The 17473-nt window shown below is 43.7% G+C and overlaps 1 protein-coding gene and 1 pseudogene across 1 annotated transcript in view; one reads left to right on the forward strand and one right to left on the reverse strand.

Annotated features, from left to right (window-relative positions):
* Sesn1 (sestrin 1) overlaps positions 1-17473 on the forward strand; it is a 104425-nt gene that overhangs the window by 36128 nt on the left and 50824 nt on the right. The window lies entirely within an intron of this gene.
* LOC128118692 (zinc finger protein 410-like) lies at positions 9031-11414 on the reverse strand (annotated as a pseudogene).

Raw genomic sequence — 17473 nt, forward strand, 5'->3', positions numbered from 1 at the left:
AATACTAGGAGTGCCTGCATGACAGTCTGGGTCAAACAATAAATATCTATGCTCCAGAAGATAAATGTGAACTTCTGAGGAGAAGCAAGAGTCTTGAATAAAGTAGACTTCCTTTGGAAACTGTAATTGGGACTTGGTTGAGTTCTTCTGTGAGGAATGTGTTCCACTGCAAATGTCAGAGGGAGGAACTGCAGCCTCTGTTGTAAAGGGATCGATGCTGTGGAGCAATCCTTTCCTACACTGTGACTGTGTATCACTCTCATTGGTTAATAAGAAGCTGACAGGCTGGTAGCTGGGCAGGAAGTTAGGTGGGAAAGCCAAACTGAGAATGATGCAGAAAAGGAGGGCGGAGTCAGGAGAGATGCCAGCCAGCCGCCCAGGAAGCAAGACATGCTAGAGGACAGGTAAAGCCACGAGCCACATGGTAATACATAAATTAATAGAAATGGGTTAATTTAAATGTAAGAGTTGGCTAGTAACAAGCCTGAGCTATCAGCCGATCATTTATAATTCATATTCAGCCTCTGAGTTGGTTATTGGGACCAGGTGGTCGGAATAGGAAACATCTGTTTACAGATAGGGGTCTTCTTTTCAAGAAGTCTTAATTCAGATGTATGCTAATGGCCATAATGATGTTTTACTATCCTCAGGTTAAAAAAAATGCTTGTTATATTTTCAAAATTCACTGTATTTATTTCTATTTATGAGTATCAAAGTACACTGAAAATATCAGCTTGAAACAGTTGGGGTTGAAGCCAGGATCTTACCTGGGGCTAAAGTCTCTGAAGGGTAGCCACACTGGAAATTTGCTTCCAAAAATAACTCACATGAGCACTGGAAGAGGGTTCAGTTCTTCACAGATGGAGTCTCTTTATGGTACTCAAGCAGGCCTACCTCAAAACACTCGCCTACTGAAACATGTGCAGGGGAAGGGGAGACAGTGGAGGTAAGAACCAGACTGGAGTGCAGTGTGTTCTGTGACCTGATTTTAGAGTGACGTATTGTGTTTGTCGTATTCCGTTGTCCACACAACCCTGATGCAGTTTGGAAGGGAACTACAAGGATGTGGTGTTAGGAGGTTAGGAGGCAAGAATCACTGGGAGGAATCTCAGAGGCTGCCCGTGTTCCAGGTGGAGAGAAGGCAAGGCTGTGCTATCCATCATCCGTTTGTAGCTCCTCAGCCAGAACTGGGTAACATGGCCTCTCAAAAGATGTCAGCAGTCAAGTATTTAACTTTTGTAGCGTCTGTAGCAGGCATGAGAAGAGAGTTGGAAATGGAGTTTGGGTTAGCATGTTGTCCGTCCTCTGCCACTCCCAGACACTGATGGTGATGAGTACAGTTGTCTTCCTGCAGTGCCCAGGACAGAACTCAGGGCAGTGCGTGCACTGGGCGAACATTGTGACTGCGCTACCTTCCAGACCTATGATGAGATTGCTTTCAATTTTCCTAGAGTCTCAGTATTAACAGTTAGCTTGCTACCAGGAGATTTCACCTATAAATTAAAGGAATTAAAGGAACCCTGAAAAATGTTTTCTTTTCTTCTTTTTAGACAAGGTTTTGCTAAATAGGTTAAGCTGGCCTTAAACTTGAGATCCTTCCTCCAGGAATACTAGCGCAAACCAGGGAGATTGGATGCTGTAAATAAACTGAAATGTGGGAGGTAAAGACCAGAGTTCTCCTCACTTGCTGCTCTATGCCCAAAGATGAGCAGGAGGAGGTAGAGAGAGTCCTTCATAACTCTCAGCAGGTAGAATCAAGCCTCAGAACCCAGCATGAGCAGGAGTCCTGCTTCAGAAATGTGTCCAGTCAGAACCCGGATCTTGTTCCATAATATGTTAAGACAGCAATCTGTTCTTGGAGAAATTAATGCAGTTTGAATATTGCACACACTCACAAATTTAGCTGTCAACTTGGCCTGAAAGTCAGAAAGACCTTTTCAAGCATAATGACAGAGAAGAAACCTTTAACAGAAAACTTAATTTGGATTGCAGTAAAGGTTTTTGTTTTGTTTTGTTTTTTTGTTTTTTGGTTTGTTTTTTTTTTTTTTTTTTTTTTGAGACAGGCTTCTCTGTGTAGCTTTGGTGCCTGTCCTGGAACTCACTCTGTAGACCAGGTTGGCCTCGAACTCACAGAGATCCACCTGCCTCTGCCTCCCGAGTGCTGGGATTAAAGGCGTGCACCACTGCTGTCTGACTAATTGCAGTAAAGTTAAATTCACAAAAATGCAATACAAACTACAGGTGGAAAAATGTATTATATATGGAGCAAGTTAACATCCTTAGTGAATTAAAAACTCTAGTCAAGAAAATGGCTTGGCCTGAAAAGAGAGGAGCTTGCCATGTAAGCCTGCAACCCGGGTCCAGTTCCCAGAACCACCTGAAGGCAGGTGGAGAGAGCCCCTCCAGGGCCACTCACTGACCTGCACATGCTCCATGGCACCTCTTTCACTAAGGAGCCCTTCAGTAGTAACTGCATTTCTGTGTTTAAGGAAGTTTTTGTTTATCATTGGTCTAAATAACCAGAAGAAAATTCAGGCAACAGTCACTTAGAACTATATGTAAACAACCTTGTTCATATCCCCCCCCAAAAAAAAAATGAAGAAAAAGAGAAAACAGATAGTTTGCCAATAACATTATTAAAACTAGAGCTCCAGATATGGTGGCACACTTCTGTTATCCCAGGACTTCAGAGGAGGAAGGAGGATCAAGGCTATATAGCAAGACTATCTTAAAAACAAAACCAAACAAAAACCAGAAAGAGTGAATAAAATTGAGAGAAGAGATAACCTCAAATTAAAGATGACTATTGTTAAAATTGTACAGCATAAATTTAACTACTACTCATAAAAATATAGATAGAATTTACTTGTCATAGTTGGTGAAATAAGATATGGTATAAAATAATGGCTACAAAATCAACTCATAATGAAAGAACCCTAAAGTTGCTCAAACTTGATATTAATGATCAGTTTTGTTATAAAAAAGCAATGAATGAATCAAATAGTTACTTATGGAAAACAAAGTAATTTCAATTAGAATATGGGGAAGCTAAGAATTAAAGCTATTATATACATAGTATAACTATAATATAGATCATCATAGAATTCAGTTGCTTCAGGAATTACTTTGTAGATGAAATTAATTTTTATTGATATAATTCTGGTTAATAAAAATGCACTCTAATATGGAGTAGAAACATTCTGAATCTTTGGGATCCAGAAGAGTGCACACTGAACTGATGAGACATTCTAAAGTTCCACTCTGTTCAAGTAATACACTTTCTCTTTTCTTTTAAAGATATATTTATTAGCCTGGCATGCTGGTGCCTGCCTTTAATGCCAGCACTAGAAAGGCAGAGGCAGGAAGATCTCTAAGTTCAAGGCCAGCCTGGTCTACACAGCAAGTTCCAGGACAGCCAGGGCTACACAGAGAATCCCTGTCTTGAAAAACCAAGGGAAAAAAGATTGATTTATTTTTATTTTATGTGTATTAGTGATGTTTTCTTGCATATATACCTGTACATCATATGTGTGCAGTATGTTGGGGAATATTATTTTAAGGTATGTTACTTTTGTTTATGTTGCATTTGTTTAACTCTGTGAAGCTGTGAGATTTTGCCTGTCTAAAATACCTGATGGTCTAATAAAGAACTAAATGGCCAATAGCGAGGCAGGAGAAAGGATAGGTGGGGCTGGCAGGCAGAGAGAATAATATAGAAAGAGAAATCTGGGAAGAGATCTAGATCTAGTTGCAAGAGAAGGAGGAGGACATCAGAGGCCGGCTACACAACCAGCAACAGAGTAAGAAAGTAGGTTATAGAAGTAAGACAAAGGTAAAAGCCCAGAGGCAAAAGGTAGACGGGCTAATTTAAGTTAAGGAAAGCTGGCAAGAAATAAGCCAAGCTAAGGCCAGGCATTTATAAGTAATAGTAAGCCTCTGTGTGTGATTTACTTGGGAGCTGGGAGGCAGGTCCCCCAAAAGAATAAAAAATAACAACAGCAGTACCTGAGGAGGCCAGAAAGCATTGGATCCTCTGCTCCCAAATCATGAAATGGAGACTTTTTATTAGTTATGAATGCTCGGCCTTGTCTTAGTTTTTATTTCTTGCTAGCTCTTAAACTATCCTATTTCTCCTCATCTATGTTTTGCCTCGGGGCTTTTTAACCTACCTTTCTCTCTCTCTCTCTCTCTCTCTCTCTCTCTCTCTCTCTCTCTCTCTCTCTTTCTTTCTTTCTTTCTTTCTTTACATACTACTTTTACTGCTTCTCATGTCTAGCTGGCTGGCAGCTGCCTGGCTTCTGGCCCTGAGTGTGTCCCTCTCTTTTTCCCTCATTCTCTTCTCCTCCTTCTTCTTCTCCCTCAAGCCTCAATTTCTTCTCCAACTTATTCTCTCTGCCCACCAACCCCGCCTATCCCTCTCCTGCCTAGCTATCGGCCCTTCAGCTTTTTATTAGATCAGTCAGGTGCCTTAGGCAGGCAAGGTGAAACAGCAACACATCTTTACATAGTTAAACAGAGGCAGCAAAAACAAATGTGACACATTTTCACATAGTTAAAGGAATATTCTGCAGCATTAACAAATGTGACATATCTTTCCGTAGTTAAATATCCCACAACATCCACACATGCAGCTACTGCTACTGTTGTCAGCCTAGGTTTATACCTTTTTTAGTAACTGGCAACTATCTGTCCATCTGTGATTTTAAATTAATTTGTTGATTGCTTGATGTCTTCTTTGATGGGGTTATAAGTTCTCTGGGGCAGAAATGCCTACCTAGTTCTGTTCAACATATCTCAGTTCTTTTTCTTGTTCTTTTACACAGATGAGTTTTTCCTATATGTATATATTTGCGCCACATGAATGCCTGGTGCCTGTGGAGGGCAGAAGATGGCATTGGATTCCCTGAAACTGTAGTTACAGGCGGTGTGAGCTGACCCAGGTCCTCTACAAGGGCAGCAAGTGCTCTTAACTATCCAGCCATCTCTCCAGCTCTATGTCGGTTCTTATTAAGTCAACAGTATGACTTACCATATTAGGTCAACAATAAATGCTTGTTGAGTGGACCAACAAGTAAATGAAGTAGAGGTGTGCCCCTTCTCTCAGAACTGTACTGATGGTAATGGGGTTTTCAATAGGATAGTTTGCCTCTAAGTTCAACACTGATGACTGGAGAACAAGGTAGCATCAAAACTTTATATAAGGTTATGTCACTAAAATATTTTCAGAGCTTTTGGAATACTTGGAGATAGCATGGTCAATATTAAAGAGTGGACTAGGAATGTATTGTTTGTTTCTGCTCTTTTGGGGGGCCTACCACTCATCTCCCAAATAAATCACTCACAGAGGCTTTTTCTTAATTAGGAATGCCCAGCCTTTGCTTTCCTTAAATTATCCCATCTGCCATTGGCCTCAGGGGCTTCCATCTTTCTCTATTCGTGTATACCTTTTCTCTGCTTCTTACTCCGTGTCTGGCTGTGTGGCTGGGTGGCTGGCCCCTGGAGTCCTCCTCCTTCCTCTCTCGTTCCTTCTTTTTCCTCCCAGATTTCTCCTTCTATATCTCCTCTCTGCCTGCCAGCCCCGCCTATCCTTTCTCCTGCCTTGCTAGTGGCCATTCAATTCTTTATTAGACCATCAAATATTTTAGACAGGCAAAGTAACACAGCTTCACAAAGTTAAACAAATGCAACATAAACATAAGTAACACACCTTCAAATAATAGTCCCCAAAAGGGATGGAGCTCAGTTGGAAGAGTGCTCATCTGGCATGGACAGAGCCTGGGTTCCATCCTCGTCACCTCATATAACCAGGCCTAGTAGTGCACATCTGTCATCTCCACACTGCTACTCCAGAGGTACAAACAGGGATCAGAAAGTCAAGGTCATTCATGGCTTCATAGTGAGTTTAAGGCCAGCCAGGGTTTCATGAAACCCTGTCTCAAAAACCTGTGATAGTGAGAGTATGAAAGAATACCTTCATTTTTAGTAACATTGAAAGTAGATAAATAATTATATTGAAAAACGAAGGCTTGAACTGAAAGTGATATTTAATATCAACTTTGCAAATATATGCATTAAAAGAGCCCAAGGGGCTAAGGAATGGCTTAGACCATAAAATGTCTGCCACATGAGCCTGAGGACCAGAGTTTGGATTCTTCAGCGCCCATGTGCAAAGCAAGGCTCTTGGGCCTGAGGAGATGGCTCAGGTGGTAATGTGCCTGCCACACAAGCATGAGTTCCCAAGTTCAGATCGCTAACCGCAGTGCTGGAGGGGTGGAGACAGACAGATCCCTGGAGCTCACCAGTCACAATTCTCACTGCCTGTTGGGCCCTGGGCAGTGAGAGACCTGTTTCAAAAGATAAGGTGGAGTGCAGAGAGCCACACTATAGGACACTGGATGTCAGCCTCTGGCCTCCAAACACAGGCACGCACAAGGGCACACATTCCTGTATGCACACACATACACTACACATATACATACATGCACAGCAAAAAATAAATAAAAGCCAGGTGCAGTAGAAGTCTTTTAACCTCCAAAGGAGGGGAGACTAGAGGACCCTGGATCTCACCTGCTTGCCAGTCAGAGAATTGGTGAGCTAGGTCCAGGATCAGGGGAGCGATTCAGGAAGACTTGATAAGGACCTCTAGCCTACATGTGCTCACATACAAGAGAAAAGAACTGAAAGGAAACATTGCCTGGGTCAGCAGTGGCTTCTCTGAGTAGGCTTAGGAACAATTGTGGCTACTCTGTGTTTATATTGATAGAGTTTATACTCTCTTGAAGCAAAACGTGGTTTTATGTTAACAGAAATTCTCCTAAAACTTCCTCGGTGTTTTTGGGATTTGTAGGTGGACACTTCTTTATCCGCTCATTTGTGGGCAGCTGTAAGTACTGAGATGTTCTGTACCCGTGAGGCTGTAATAGAATGGGAAGGGTGCCTCTGTTTGTAGATTCTGTTCTTGTGTATTGCACTTGCCTATCTGGCTTAGTTTAAAATATCTCCTTCACCTCTTTCTCAGATACCACCAATAACTACAATAGTTTGAATGTAGCCCTTCCAAAATCCAGAAGTTGCAAATGTAGTAGTACAGAGAGGCCAAATCTTTAAGAGGTAGTGAGGCCACGAAGGAATAGGCCTTTTAAGGGGCCTCAGGAAACATGTAGCTGCTTCTGCTTGCCCTTCTGCTGTGGGAGGGCATAAGGCTTTTATCTGACCAAATGCCAGAACCTCCGTCTTTGACGTCCCAGCCCTCTACTGTGAGAAATAATTTTCTGGTTTTCCCATAAATTACACACTCTTAGAGACTGGGCATCACAAAGCAAGCAGGATGGTGACTTATCATTTTATCTTGTATTTAATTACAGAAAAAGAGAAACCAGTAACTGTGATTCCCAAAGTCTGCAATCCTACAATCTTTTTTTTCTGTCCACTTTTTTCATTATATAAACATATATATATATTTAAACCCACCTTACCTGAGCACTGGTGGCGCACGCCTTTAATCCCAGCACTCAGGAGACAGAGGCAGGTAGATCTCTATGAGTTTGAGGCCAGCCTGGTCTACAAAGTGAGTTCCAGGACAGCCAAGGTTACACAAAGAAACCCTGTCTCAAAAAACAAAACAACAACAACAAAAACTGCAAATAATAGAAATGTCACACATTAAAAGTACCAGACTCAAAGCCTACGCATTTCAGTAAACATCTATGCAGCTAGAATAGGCACTCGGAATGGAGGCTGTGGAGCTTCACAGGGTCTGTTCAAAGGTGGGGAAGTAGTTAAATTAGATGATTAATAGTCTACTGGGCTCGGCACGAGGTTGGTGAATGCATTTACCTCATATGCAGAGTTCTAACTGTTCAATCTTCCTGTACTCACTGCCTTTACTTGCTGCATTTTATAATGATCCCTATTTACAGTTCTTAATTTTGTTTCAATTAAAAAAATTTTGAGAGCCAGGTGGTGGTGATGTGGGGCCACATGCCTTTGATTCCAGCACTCGGGAGGCAGAGGCAGGTGGATCTCTCTGAGTTTGAAGTCAACCTGGTTTGCAGAGCCAGTTCCAGGACAGCCAAGACTACACAGAGAAACCCTATGTCAAAAAACAAAACAAAATAAACAAAAAATTGACATAAGAGTCTCACATTGCTTAGGATGGATAGCCTAGAACTTGGCCCTCTTGCCAAGGATGACCTTGACGTCCTGATCCCCCTGACTCTGTCTCTGCAGGGCTTACATCTGAGACCTCTGGGCTTGTTCATAATTCTCCACTTTAAAGTTGTTAGCTGGGGTTCAGACCAACATCAGACAGACATGTAATGTTTTGCTTCTTTTTGTCAGTCCTGGGGATTGAACCCACAGCCTCATACATGCTAGGTAAGTGCTTTACTGCTGAGCCATAGCCCCAGACATGTAGTTTTATTTTCTTCTTTTGCTTGACAATTACTGTGGTGTGACTCTCCCTCCCTCGTAAGTAGAAAAACAGCTGTAGGTGTGTGCAGTTTTTCCTTTTATCTCCTACACTCCTCTCCTTCCAAAAGTTTTTCAAAATCCCCAATCCACGCTAAATTTGCTCTGAATCAGTCCAGATGATAATAATTGTTAACATCATGTGATTTTTCTTCTTTATTCTGTTAGTGTGGTAGATTACATTGATGAACCAAGCTTATATAAGTCACTAATAAGTCACTGGAGATAATATTCTCTTGCTGAATTGTTTGTTAATACTCTTATAAGTACCTTTACATCCATATTCTTTTTTTTTTTCTTTTATTTATTTTTTTCTTTTTGTCCGGAACTGAGGACCAAACCCAGGGCCTTGGGTTTGCTCGGCAAGCACTCTACCACTGAGCTAAATCCCCAATCCCTTTATTCCTTTTTTGGGGTGGGGGGGGCAGCGTTGTTTTGTTTATTTTAAAGGAAAACTGAAACTCTAGATCATGTGATTTTTTTTTTATTTAGAAAAAAAAACAAATAAAGCCCCCTTATAACATGTTTTTCTTTTAGTTCCATAAACAAATAACCCAAATAATGACCAAGTAGAGGTGTGCAGGATAAGATAGTACCCAGCCTGGACTGAGGGGGAACCAAGTAGTTTATGTTTTACAGCCCAGTGGCTGAGTCTTTTACTCGGTCGGGTTGCTAAAGAGCCAACGCCATAACATAATTGGCATCACTCCCTTCTTCAAAGCAACAAGGCATCTTGAAATCTCAGCTTCCTGGTGAGGTGCTGGGGTTGGAAGCAGGACATTGTTTAACTATATGAAAAGTCAGCTGGGTCAAGGATGAAAACTCTTCCCAAAAAAAAAGACCTGAACAGTCACCGTGAAAACCTTCACCAGTTCCCGATTAAGCTGGCTTTTGGAGAAGTCTGGCCCCCACACTTTGCAGTGTGAAGAGAGGCCACTACAGTATCCAGCCCACAGTCACCGCCTCGATGTCTGGATCAGAGGGAGGCTGAAGAGAAGCCCTCAGACGCCCTCTTCTGTGCCAGGGAAGGTGAACAGAGGCAGGGCGAGGTCTTTGTCCTCGGAAGATTCATTTTAGTTCTGGCAGGATGTGAGCCTTGTGGATCTGTTCCCATCATGCACTCTGGGGTCGGGTGGAACTGCTCCTCCAGCCAGGAGTCAGCACACTGTCTTTCAGTTAGATCTCCTGGTTTAGTAACGTCTGTAAGTTTCTCGCAGTGAAGACAGAGACCTTGTAGGCTTGCCTCCCCATCTGTGTGGGCACCTGACATGTCCCATCAGGCACTTGGATGGGAGCCGTGGGGTTCTATCAGTGAACACATCATTATCAATGCCCAGGATGGAAAGGGCATTTGGGAGACTCCAGGACCCCCACCAAAGCTGACTGGGAAGTTGGAGACTCTAAGTTTTTACTGAGCACTGAAGCTTCTTCAAGCAAACTGCTGTCCATTATGGCTCAGCAGTCGGTTCTGTTCTAGACGCCCAGCTGTCCCCAGCACAAGGGAGACTTTCAAATGCACATTCCTGCTCCCACCCTGAGAGAAGGTCTTCCGCAGACTTGGCACTGATGAGGGTTCTCTCCTGAGTGAACTACCAGATGTTTTCAGGGGCTGGACTGCTTAGCAAAGGCTTGGCCGCATCCCTGGGTCTCACAGAGGAAAGGCTTCTCGCCCGTGCGGATGTGATGGTGGTTCTTCAGGTTTGGAGCTGTGGTGAAATGCTTACTACACGCATGCACGGCACGTCGGGATTTCTCCCCGTGTGTGTCCTCATGTGCACCGTCAGCCTCTGCAGCACGTAGAAGCTTCACCCACAGCTTCTGCAGGGCAGATAAAGGAGTGCTTATTTCCGGGTGCTACTTGGAGTGACTGTGTGGTCCAACCTTCACTTGAGCTTCTATTCCACTCGGGGAAGGGGCCCACGGTCTGTGGGCTGCCCCTTAGCAGAGCCAGGGCGGACGTTTTCTCCATTACTGCTGGGTTTTACCTTGTTTGCCAGTTACGCATGAGTAGCAGCAATTAAACTTCCACGGGCCGATTCCTGAGCCCAGAGGAACCATGGAATACTACTCTCTGCTCCCACCAAAGAGGAAGTTATTTCTGACTCCTCTGGCTCATCCTGGGCAAACATGAAGTGCTCCTCCAAACCCAGACCTGCCCTTGCTAGGTTAAGAGTCAAAGAAGTGCTGTCACGTGGCTGTAGATCTTACAACAAGGAAGGCGACTGGAGTGGACAAGACCCCTGGGGACTTACGCACACTCCGAGCCTTTGTCTCTTCTCCGTCTGGGCCACATTCATCTGAGGGCTCCTCCAAACAGCTGAAGAAGGGACCTCCTTGGAGGAATTAGTAACCTAATTCTGAAGCCTCGGTCACTGGAAGAAGGGATAAGCAAGTCATGTCTTTAGTTTCCGATTCCACTAGCCCTTGTCCCAGGCGTGGGAAGGTATTCTGAACCAACTGAACCAAGAGCTCTGGCTTGGAATCTCACTCATCTGATAACATCCATTCTGCTTCCGAAATCCTGTAGTTGTTCCAGGGACAGGTTCAAATCCAATTCAGAGTCGATGACACCTTCCTGTTACATTCATAGCCTTTCAATAAACATGCTTTTCCTGTAAGATGTTGAACTGAGTTGCTAATCAGTTTAACTCCCAGTCCAGGGCAGCTGGCTCTGTCAGTCAGTCCTGAATTCCGTCCACACCTACCATATTCATAAGGGACGTTTTCCTGCCCCTCCCCGCCTTTGGTGGCTTAACTTTAGAAAATGAATTGGGAAATATTACCTCTTTTTTTTTAAGGATTATATAAGATTGATGTTCATTCCTCTTTAATAAAATTACAGTGAACCCATCTGGACTTGAAGAGTTCTTATGAAAGAATTAAAAAAAAAAAAAAAAATCACAACTTCGATTTCCTTAATAGTCATTGACCTTGTGCTGGTTGGTTTTTGTCAACTGGACACTAACTAGAGTCACCTGAGAACAGGGCACCTCAATTTAGGAAGTGTCTCCATCAGACTGGACTGTGAGCGTGTCTCTGGGGCATTTTCTTGGTTAATGGTTGATGTGAGAGGAGGGCCCAGCCCACTGTGGGTGGTGCTTACCCTAGCCAGGTGGTCCTGGGAAGTATAAGAAAAGTAGCTGAGTGTGAGCCCGAGAACTAGTCAGTAAGCCACGCTCCTCTGTGGCCTCTGCTTGAGTTCCTGCCTCCAGGTTCCTGCCCCTGACTTCCCTCAGTGATGGAGTGTGAGAGAGAAGTGTCAGCCAAATAAACCCTTTCCTCCCAAGCTGCTCTGTCACAGCAGTGGAGAAGCGGACTGCTTCCGGTTGTCTGTTTCTAAAGATGCTGATATAGAGGCACCAGAAAGGAAGGTGACAGCCCCACGTGACAGAGCCACAGCTCGCCTGCTGCAGACTTCACTGCGGTCACAGGAGGAGCAAGGATCAGGCCCTTTACCCTGAGAGCCTCCGGCTCCCCCTCAGCTATCAGGCATCAGCTTATGTTGCTCCCCGTCCTTTTTGGTCTGAGGCAGCAAGGACCCAGGGACCCGCTGGGAGTTGCGAATGTTTCATTTCTGACCCAGCCTCTAAGATCCTCCCAAGAGACCTGTTGGATTAAAGTACAGCCTTCCCCACAGACCCAAACCGCACTTCCCCACCTGATTCTAAGAGGGAATGTTTGGGATGAAGGCTTTTGGGAGGAGCTGGCTGTACCTGCTCCCCGCTCAAAGGCAGAGGGCTCCTATTGGCTGGAAACCACATACTGCATGTGTTGTAAGGCATGGTCCCCAGGGGGCGCTGTTACCTGGGTCTGGGTGGGAACTGACCCAGCTTGTCTTCTTTTCAGACTTCGTGACATTACACAGACACCTGCACACACACACACACACTTTTGTTTCCTTTTGAAGACCCAGCACTTGATTTTACTGCTTTTTCTCTTGTTTCTGTTTCTGACTCTCATTGCTCGTGATTTTTTTCTTCGTCTTGCGCCTTGGTTCACATTGCTTTTTCTTGAGGCTTGCGGAGTAGAACTTGGGATTTTCTTCTTACATTTTCTTCTATCTGGCATGTGCATGTAGCTGTGAGTTCCCTTCTGCTCTCACCGCGCCACACAGATGTCGCTGTGTTTCCATTTTTGTCCAGTTTGTGTGTTTTTACAATTTCTCTCAATACTTCCTGTTTTACCCACAACAATATTTATTCCTAGCTGCCAGAAGAATCCACATTCCCTTTCCCTGTTGTCTGTTATGTGTTTCAAGTTTCATTCGTTCTGATAGGACAAAGTGCCATGGTTTTAGTGCCACTAAGGTTGTTCAGGGCTGAGGCACGTGACCTCCATCGCGTCCTTTGCCCGCTCACCTCTGTGTCCTGCCAGTGTCCCACAGACAGTGACAGCGGCTCGTTCTAGTCAGTTTCTCAGCATGATCGAGGACACGGAAGGGAGGAAGGCGTGGCGGTCGAGAAGCATCTCTGCTTGCTGTATTCGTGTCTCGTTCCTCGTGTTCAGAGCTCACTTCTTCGGTCTTCCTTTCATTTAACAGTGTCATTTAGACACCAGGTACAGGTGGCATCCCCCGGCCTCAGGAGGCAGAGGCAGGTGATCTGTGAATTCGAGGTCAGCCTGGTCTACAGAGCGAGTTCCGGGACAGCTAAGGCTGCACAGAGCTCCTGTCTCAAAAAACAAAAACCTAAACTTGTCATGTAGTCATTCTCTTCAAGTAGATCTGCTGGGAAGGATTTGTGTTTCATTCTTGTTCACGCGTAACCTGAGAATGTTTGTTTTATTATCCTTGAAGGATATTTTCACAGGATATAGACTCATGGGTTAACAAAATTATTTTCTTCAGCACTTGAGAGCTGAACAACTTCCTTCCGACCTCTAGGCTTATGCGCTGGTGCCTGTGAGTGATAAGGTGTCATTTCCTTCACTGCTTTTAAGATGTTTTTTAAAAGAGACTGGCACATCTTTGTGTCGGATTTAGTCTAACAGTTTAGAGTTCACCCTAGATTTAAATTGGGACTGTCTTTGCTCTGTTTGGGACGTGTTCAGCCATCACTTCAGATGTTCTCAACCCTGGCATCTTCTGGAATTCTGATGACAGGAATGTTAGATTTTGTGATGGTGTTGTGGGTGCCTGGGGTGTTGCTCATTGGTTTTTGTCTTGTTGTTACTTTCTTTTTGTTGCTAGAAAGTTCTGCTGATTTATCTCCCAGTCCACTGACCACCTCGATCTGTTGTTGAGCATGTCCATTTACATAGTCTGTGTCTCTTCTGGGCTGTATTTCTTCCAAGTCTTTGAATGTACTTCCTAGCGTATTTTCCTGATGGCTGCTTTAAAATACTTCCAACATCTATATTGTGTGTCCACTGCCATATAAAATATATCTTATGCAGCAGACAGCACCTGTATTGTGTGTCCACTGGCATATAAAATATATCTTATGCAGCAGACAGCATCTATATTGTGTGTCCACTGTCATATAAAATATATCTTATGCAGCAGACAGCACCTGTATTGTGTGCCCACTGACATATAAAGTATATCTTATCTAGCAGACAACATCTGTATTGTGTGTCCACTGGCATATAAAATATATCTTATGCAGCAGACTGTAGCTAGAGTTTTCCTGCCTGGCCCACAGTCAGGACAAACTCTCTCACCTGCCAGTCCCACAGCCCCTCAGACCCGACCAAGTAAACACAGAGACTTATATTGGTTACAAACTGTATGGCCGTGGCAGGCTTCTTGCTAACTGTTCTTACAGCTTAAATTAATCCATTTCCATTAATCTATACCTTGCCACATGGCTCGTGGCTTACCGGCATCTTCACATGCTGTTTCTCATCTTGGCGGCTGGCAGTGTCTCTCTGACTCAGCTTTCCACTTCCCCACTTTATTCTCCTCCTTGTCCCGCCTACACTTCCTGCCTAGCCAATGGCCAATCAGTGTTTTATTTAATGACTAATCAGCAACACATTTGCCATACAGAACATCCCACAGCAGCAGACAGCACCTGTATTGTGTGCCTACTGGCATATAATGTATATCTTAGGCAGCAGAATTCCCCCCCAGTTTTTCAGTGGCACTTAATACAAAGCTAGAAATACTTATAATAATTTCAGTATTCTAATATCTGAATACATCTGTATTTGAAATTCATATTGTAATTTTCTGTTGATGCTGTACCTGTTTGATGTTAATGTGGGAAACTCTGGATCTGATTTAAGTATTTTGTTGTAGTTGGCTATTATTCTGACACTGCTCCAGCAGGAGAAGAGGCTATTACCTTGTTTTTGCAAGAAAAGGCAGCAGAAGTTCTGGTTTCTGGTTTGGCCTGTGTGTGTTGGGGGAACTCTTGTTTACTCTGGACAAGGGTGCAAGTGATGCCTCCTTGTTTAGAAGACACCAGCGTGCTTTTTACTGTTCCCAAGATGTCACAGGGTAGGGGTGGCCTCATCACCATGGTCAAAAGTCCTGACTCTGCCTAGCTCTTTCTGTCACCAGCGCTCAGACAGGAGTGGGACGGATGGTCATTGCTTCTGGGTGCACGTGGAAGGCCAGCTTCCTGTGTGGTCTTCCCCACTACTGACAGTGGGGATTCCGACTGCCATCGCCCTACAAGAATGAAAATCTAGCCCCTGGCTGGGGTTGGGAGTGCTTGTTACTTCTGAGTAGGAGTGGAAGTTTATATCTCCACTTAGCCTTTGCTGGTTTGGGTGTGGGGCCACAGCTGTTTTGTTAGTGTGGTGCCGGGGAAGGCATTTGACCTCGGGAGAGTGACTTGTGTCTAAAAATGCTCTGTCTTGCTAGGCTATTCCCTTCCAAGCCCTTTGGATAGAGAAGGCAAGCTTTTACAGGGTCTCACTATGTAGGCCTAGCTGTCCTGGTACTCACTGTGTAGACCAGGCTGGCCTCGAACTCACAGAGATCCACCTGCCTCTGCCTCCCGAGTGCTGGGATTAAAGGCGTGCGCCACCGCACCCAGGTTCCAGTGGACATTGCTTTTCATCCCCATATTACCTCAGCCGTCTGTGGCAGGCAAACAGGCGAGGCAAATGCTTGCAGCTCTCTGCCCGTCCAGGCTTCTCAGTTGCTGTCTGTGTGTTTAATAACATGTAGCTTAGGTATCAGAAATCCTCATTTTCACTGGTACTTAGCACAAAACTAGAAACACTTAAATATCCATCTATATTCTAAATCCATACAGTTACTGGATTCCAAAAGGCTTGCATAGGCTTTTGAGTATAGGACGTAATGTGCTTGGAAAATTAGCTACTGCGTTCGTCAATTATATCTGAAATTTTTCTCACTGTTATTTGAAAAGTCATTTCTCAATGCTATCTTAGGATAATCTTAAAGAAGTTTAATATTTAAGGAATTATGATATGGTTTAATTCCAGGATTCTGATTTAAGTAATCAATTCTGCACTAATCTATATATTCTTAGATTCTGCACACTTAGTAAAGCATTTGAAATCATTCACATGTTGAAGATGGACCCTATCATTCCCACAACCTCAGGAACTTTAGCATTGTTCTGGAAACTTCTGCCCTTCATTGCTTCAGAATCCTTCCTTTGGCTTAAGAGTTCATAGCACAAGTCTTTGGATAAGTGGGTTTAGCAGATTAACTGAGATCGTGTAGAGGAAAAATAGCAAAGAACTGTGTGCCTTCAGTTGACAATGATTCATACTCTGCAAACTGAGAATACACTGTTTAAAAATGTGTTTGCCACATAGAGGCTAAGGACGCATTTGTTTTCAAGGTGTTAAAATACAATTGAGGAAGCGATACCAGTGACTCCTGCTTTAGTTTAATCACCATAGAAGAACACCTGAGGTGATTTGCTGGAGTTGCTGAAGAGGCCTCGGATGTTTACCTAAAAAGTAACAGTGGTAAACTAAAATGATCGATTCATAACCATTTCCCCACGCTTAATAACTAAGTTGACAGAGAGATCAAAAGCCCGAATGTTACATAAAAGCTTTTCTTCCCATCTCTACCTCTTCCTCCCCAACCCTTACCCTCATACTTTTATTCATGAACTTAAAAAAAAATTGTTGAATCATAACAAGTTAAATTCTTTGGTGAAAGAAAGGGAATAAATAATTTTCATTTAAAGACCAGCAGTTCCAGAATCTCTAATCCCTGAACTGGAGTTTTCTTGCTCTACAGATAATTCTTGTATCAATAGGCCATGTGTTTCTGCTTAGCTGCTTTCCCAGGCTCGGTTCTTAAGTGAACTCAGTCATTCGGGTTCTGGCATGGCCGCCCTTTCACGCGCACATGAGATTCCCCACCATAGCCCTTAGTCTGTGGCTCAAATATAACCCCTCAGCGGTGCTTTCAAACCTGCTTCCTTTTCAGATTGAAGGACACAGTCATTCACAGGACTAACTCATCTTCTGCATGAGCAAAACTCCAGTTAAGATGAAAGAAAAATCAAGGTTTTTGAAAAAAGTGAGTGAGTGTCAAAAATCAAAACAACAAAACCTCCTAATTGAAACTTTGTTCATTCATGAAAATATTTGTTTTGGGGTCGGCAAGCTTGACATCTGCAAATGTAAGTCATCTTTATATCATTTGATTAGTTAGGATTTTTAACACTAGTTATAGGACTGTGACCCCTTGACATGCATTAGCTGTGCTTATTAGGGCAAAGCTCAATATTTCGTGGCCTCACTCACCAAGAAGTCATGAGGCAAGCCCGGCGGTGGTGGAGCATGCCTTTAATCCCAGCACTCAGGAGGCAGAGGCAGGCGGATCTCTGTGAGTTCGAGGCCAGCCTGGTCTACAGAGCGAGATCCAGGAAAGGCGCAAAGCTACACAGAGAAACCCTGTCTCAAAAAAACAAAAACAAAAACAAAAAAGTCATGAGGCAGCTCTGTGATCCCCCAATTTCAACTTCTTCCCTTCAGCTACTTTATATTAAGCTAAATTTTGAACTGAAAATAGTAAATATAGTGGTGGCACTTGGACGTTAATACGACTTTCTGCCAAACT

Source organism: Peromyscus californicus, unplaced genomic scaffold, assembly GCF_007827085.1.
Source record: "Peromyscus californicus insignis strain IS unplaced genomic scaffold, ASM782708v3 Scaffold_22__1_contigs__length_63687245, whole genome shotgun sequence".
NCBI lineage: Eukaryota > Metazoa > Chordata > Mammalia > Rodentia > Cricetidae > Peromyscus > Peromyscus californicus.